This window comes from Ursus maritimus, unplaced genomic scaffold (assembly GCF_017311325.1).
Source record: "Ursus maritimus isolate PB19 unplaced genomic scaffold, ASM1731132v1 scaffold_9, whole genome shotgun sequence".
Lineage (NCBI taxonomy): Eukaryota > Metazoa > Chordata > Mammalia > Carnivora > Ursidae > Ursus > Ursus maritimus.
The window spans coordinates 79274143-79279387 of NW_024427107.1; positions in this window are offsets into that span (position 1 = coordinate 79274143).

Sequence of the window (5245 nt, forward strand, 5' to 3'; positions counted from 1 at the left end):
GGGGGGGGGGGGGGGGGGGGGCACTAAGTGCCTTAGTACGGAAGTGAGGCGGGGACTGAAGCCGAGCCCTGGGTTTGCAGTGCGGAGGTCAAGGGGAGCAGGACACAGTTGTGCTGGTGGAGGGCCGGGCTGTAAACCTTCCGGCTGTAAACCTTCTGAGCCGGTTCAGGAGAAGCTGCAGCCACAGCACACAGAGAAGATTCTCTGGCATCTTCTATAAAAGGAAGCAGACAAACGGGGTTGGGGAATAGCTGGACGGGATATGAAAGTTCAGGAAAAGGAGAGTGTCATCCCAGCACCTGGACATGCCAGTGGGGGTGACAGGCCGGTGGGGGCAGCAGAGAGAGGGGCAACTCCTGGAGCCTCGTCCTTGGGGGGGGGCGCTGCCAGGCAGAGGGGGGGCTGGCCACAGGGCTCCCGGCAGAGCCACGGGGCGGATGAGGTGCTGGGTGCCATGGCTGGCCTCCTCTGAGGATGGTCACTCTGTCCTCAGTGAAATAGGAAGCGAGGCCACCGGCTCGGAGGGCGGAAGGTTGAGGAGTGGGAAGGCGAGCTAAACCCTGTTGGGCTGTGCAACCTCCTTCCCCAGGTGTGCGCCATGACCTGAGCAGGTGTGGGAGCAGAGCGGTGTCCACAGGGACACGGTCCCCCCTCTCACAGCACGTGGTCCGGCGGGGATGAGGGCTTGAGGTGCCACCCGGCCCCTGACCTGGAGCCCTCACTGCGGCTGGGATCCTCCCTGGAACCAGTGAGGTGGAGACGCAGCCAGGTGGAGCCGTGGAGACTCTCTCTGAGTCACAAACACCAGACCGCCCTGGGGGACCCCCTCACCCTTGCACACAACTGTGAAGAAAAGAAAAGAAATTAAAAGAGGACACGGTCGCTTTCAGAGGATCAGCAGGCCCCACAACTCCCACCTCAAGTAATGTCCAGTCGACACCCGCTGGGGAGCGGTCACTTGAGAGGCCACATTCAGACCGGGCAGGAGGCCGACTGTTCTGGGGGAGGGAGGCAGGACCACCCAGGAGGGAGGAGCCGGATGGAGAAAGGGAGCAGACCAGACCGAAGGGCGCCAGACCAGAGCACTCAGGGAGCAACTATGCGAGGTGAAACTCACAGGGGTGTGGGAGCCCCTGGACCGGACTCAGACACTCCTCACAATGCCAGGCGGAGGGCTCCTGGGGTCAGGACCTTTGAGACGAGAGAGGGAAGAGAAGCCACACTCACCACCATCAACTTTCAACCAAGGCCAAGGCCGTTCTTAAGAAGCATTTCTCGGCATCATCAACCCCCAAGAGGTCAGCTCTTCTCCGTCCCTGCTGCTCAGGCCCAGCTCAGGCCCAGCTCAGGCCCAGGGGAGTGGATTCGGGTATATGCCCTCCGGCCCCCAGACCCTGAGAGTGGACAGCAGGGTGATAAGCCTTCAGGGGGCTAGGAGGTGAAAAACCTCCTCGGGGCCGCTCCCTGGGCAGCGACCCTCTTTGCCCTCTCTGGCCAGAAGCGCCTGCCCCCATCCCCATAGGCTCCAGTTAGGAGGTGGCTGTGGTGCTGTCTCAAGAGCAGGGGCCTCCCCAAACCGGAGCTTTCAGAGGACTCTTCCTCACTGGCGATCAAGCTGTGCCCAGCGTGGCCGGGGGCAGCAAGAACTTAGCTTCTCAGACCTGGCAAGGGTCCCGCTAGAAGTGGCGCCCCGCCCCTCCTCCTTCCTGGCTTCAAGGACAGGGAAACCTGGAAGAGTGGAGTTACGGGAACTCATTCGGCCTCTGGGTCGGCTACAGGAGCCATTTGGCAACTGGGGGGTGGGATGAGCTGGGGCTTCGGGAGAGCTTCCGTCCAACACAGGGAGGCAGTGAGCCTGGGAGTCATGTGCTGCTCTCGGAAGAGGCACCTGCCCAGATTCCTCATGGGAAACCCTTGCCCCAAAGGTCCCACGCGTGCCCATTCTACACGGGCACCTGCTTCCTGCCTGATCTCTCTTTCTATTCACGGAAGACCTCGGCCCCCAGCGCCCAGTTCCTGGCCTCATCCGATGGTCTCCCCTCCGTTGGAATCCAGCAACCCCGTCCCATGACCTCATCTGGGAACCTACCATCTGCCAATCTTTCTCTCCCAAGCCCCGAACCCCACTTGCCAACAGGAAGCTCCATCATCTCTCTAGGGCCCTGCCCGCACAACCACACACGGCCACGGTCAGCCTTCAGGCTCCCTGGTTTTGTCTTGTTTTATTGTTTTCTCCATCCCTGAGAATGCAGTGTCTTTTAACTGACCTTCCTAATGTACCCCACCAGCTCTCATGTTTGGGTTTCTGTTCTTGGAACCCTCACACCCTGAAAATCCCTGATCATTAACCAACACCACAATTTAGTGGCCTGGTGAACCGAATGAGTCAGCCGCTGGCCCGAAGTTCACTCCCTTATCACCATCGGGTTTATGATCTTGAGGAAGTCACCGGCCTCATCCCCTTCTACGCCCTTAGGTACAGAAGAACATTGTAATTAAGCCTAAATTACCTAAAGAACATTGAAAAGTTCCCGGAACAGACTGAAAGCCTTCGGTAAATGCCAGGGTCCTGACGCCCATTTCCCGCCCGGACAGTGATTCTGAAAAGCCGGGCAGATAAGCAGAGGCTCTGAGGGCCCCTCCTCTGGTGCCAGCACAGAGCCACGTTTCCCAGTGTCACCGCGACCACGCCCTCCACCCCCCTAGCCGCCACTACCCGTCTGCCCTGCCAGCCGGCCGTGAGGACGCAGAAACCAGGCAGAGCACCCCCCCTTGGGTGGCAGCCCCCACTCCCCACCCACAGCCAGGCCCCTCCTTGCCTCTTGAGGTGAGAGGAGGCAGCCAGGACCGGCAGGCGTGACCAGGAAGGAGGAGGCTGGTGGGTAGAGAGAGGGAAGCAGAGCCTGCCCGCAGGGAGCTCTGAGCCAGAGCAAGCTCTACGACAAATGTGTGTAGACCAGGGGCCTTTCACTGCACACGATTAACCCACTGCGGCTGCTTTAAAAGGAAATATATTGTTGCTGTTTTTAACAGTACTTCTCGGACTCTGCTGCCACGAGCATCACGGCGCTCTGGTGAAACCAAGTGCAGATTCTGATTTGGTGCCTCAGACAAAGCCACATGCAACTCTCCGTAGCCAGGCAGCCCATGGGACCAGGCTTTGAGCGGGAGGTTTCGGTGCAAAGAATGCCCCCGCAGCCTCCCCCCACCCCCCGCCCCGCCCGCCAAACTGCAGGCTGGGCTTTCAGAAAGCACACCCGGACACACCCTGCAGAACTGGCCGCTCTGGCCTCTGCTGTTGTCCACCGTGGCCGCTGGCCCCAGCACCGCGCCTCCTCTGCCACTCCCGCAGCGGCCATCCCCGGAGCCGGCTCCAGTGCGCCTCGAACTGCACCACTCTGTACCTGCTGGTGGGCTCGGGAACCCCGTCTCCAGTCAGGTCCCACCTGGCACTTCTGATTGGTGGAGCCAAGTCACATGGCGACCCACAGCAGCAGGGGAGACTGGGAAATGTAGTTTTCTAAAGTCCACGTGGGGGAAGGAGCTGCCACAGTGTGGGGAGCTTTCCAAATATGAAGAGGGACCAGTCGCACCCATTAGGGTGGCAATTATTAAATAAAATAACAAGTGTTGGTGACGATGTGGAGAAACTGGAACCCATGTGCACTGTTGGTGGGGATATAAAATGGTGCAGCTGCTGTGGAAAACAGTGTGGCGGCCCCTCAAAAACGCAGGCACAGCATTCCCTTGGGATGCTGTAATTCCACCTCCGGGCATATGCTCAAAACAATGGAAAGCGGGGTCTCAAAGAGACATCTGCACACCCACGTTCGTAGCAGCCTTAGTCACAGAAGCTAAACATGGAAGCAACCCAGGGTCTACGGAGGGATGAACACGGGTAAACAAAACGCGGTCTGTGCACATCATAGGGTATTACTCAGCCTTCAGAGGAAGGGATGCGGACACCTGCTGCAACGTGGATGAACCCTGAGGACGTAAGTGAAATAAGCCATCCACAAAAAAAACAAATCCTGCAGTATTCCACTCCAGTGAAGCACCTGCAGTCCTCAGTTCACAGAGACGAAGTGAGGGTGGGCGGAGCCAGGGGACGGGGAAGTGAGTGTTGGAGGGGGACATGTCAGCGTGGGGGGAGGGGGTGGGGAGGGAGTGTTGGAGGGGGACAGGATGTCAGCGTGGGGGAGAGGATGGAAAAATCCTGGAGATGTGCCAGGGTGAAAGTCGCACAACCACATGAATGTGCTTAGTGCCACTAGACCACGCACTTAAAAATGGTCAAAATGGTAAATTTTATGTTATGTATATTTTAGCACAATTTTTATTTTTTTATTTTTTAAAAAATTTTATTTATTTGTCAGAGAGAAAGAGAGAGAGAGAGCACAAGCAGGGGGAGCAGCAGGCAGAGGGAGAAGCAGAACCCCTCCCAGGCTCCCCCACCCCAGCCCTGCCGAGCAGGGAGCCCAACGTGGGACTCGAAGTGGGACCCGATTCCAGGACCCTGGGATTGTGAGCTGAGCCGAAAGCAGACGCTGCACCGACTGAGCCGCCCAGACGCCCCCAACACGATTTTGTAAAAAGATACAAGGAGGGTATTCAGAAGGTCTGAGGCTTCCCTAAACGACAAGTGGCCTGCTTACTTCTTTGCTTTCTTACCTCAGTACCATTGAACAAAGTCCTCTGCCTGCAGCCCCCACAGCTGCCCCTCTCTTTCCTTCTCATCACAGCCCCAAACCCACAAAACCCAGCCAATCTACCCCAGCTGCCTCCCTGTGGTCCCTCTGCCCCGCTGCTCTCCCCTCCCGTCTGCCCATGTTGCTCCCCAACACCTGCGTGGGCCCCCGAGTAACAACACCCACGTCCCTCCCCGGATACAGATTGGCTCCCACTCTTCACTTCTCCATACTGCTCCCCTCCATTTCCCCTGGGGCAACAAAAACCCCCCTGTCTCTGAGCGCCTCCTGCGAGGCCTCCGCTCACCTGGTCGCCGTGTCAGCCACCCAGAGCCCTACCGACTTTTATCTCCTCGCAGGGAGGCTGGCGAGGCTGAGCCCCATGCCTGAGGCCGCACACCTACTGCGTTAGGGCATTGGACGGGACTCCTGTCTGAGCGCCAGCAGGTACCCAGGCCGCGTGGGCATCTCTGGTACGCAGGCTCCAGGGTTTCTCCCCAAGGGGCCCCAGGCCTCCGAAGCACAGAAGAGGCAGGGTGCCACTTCTCAGACCAGTT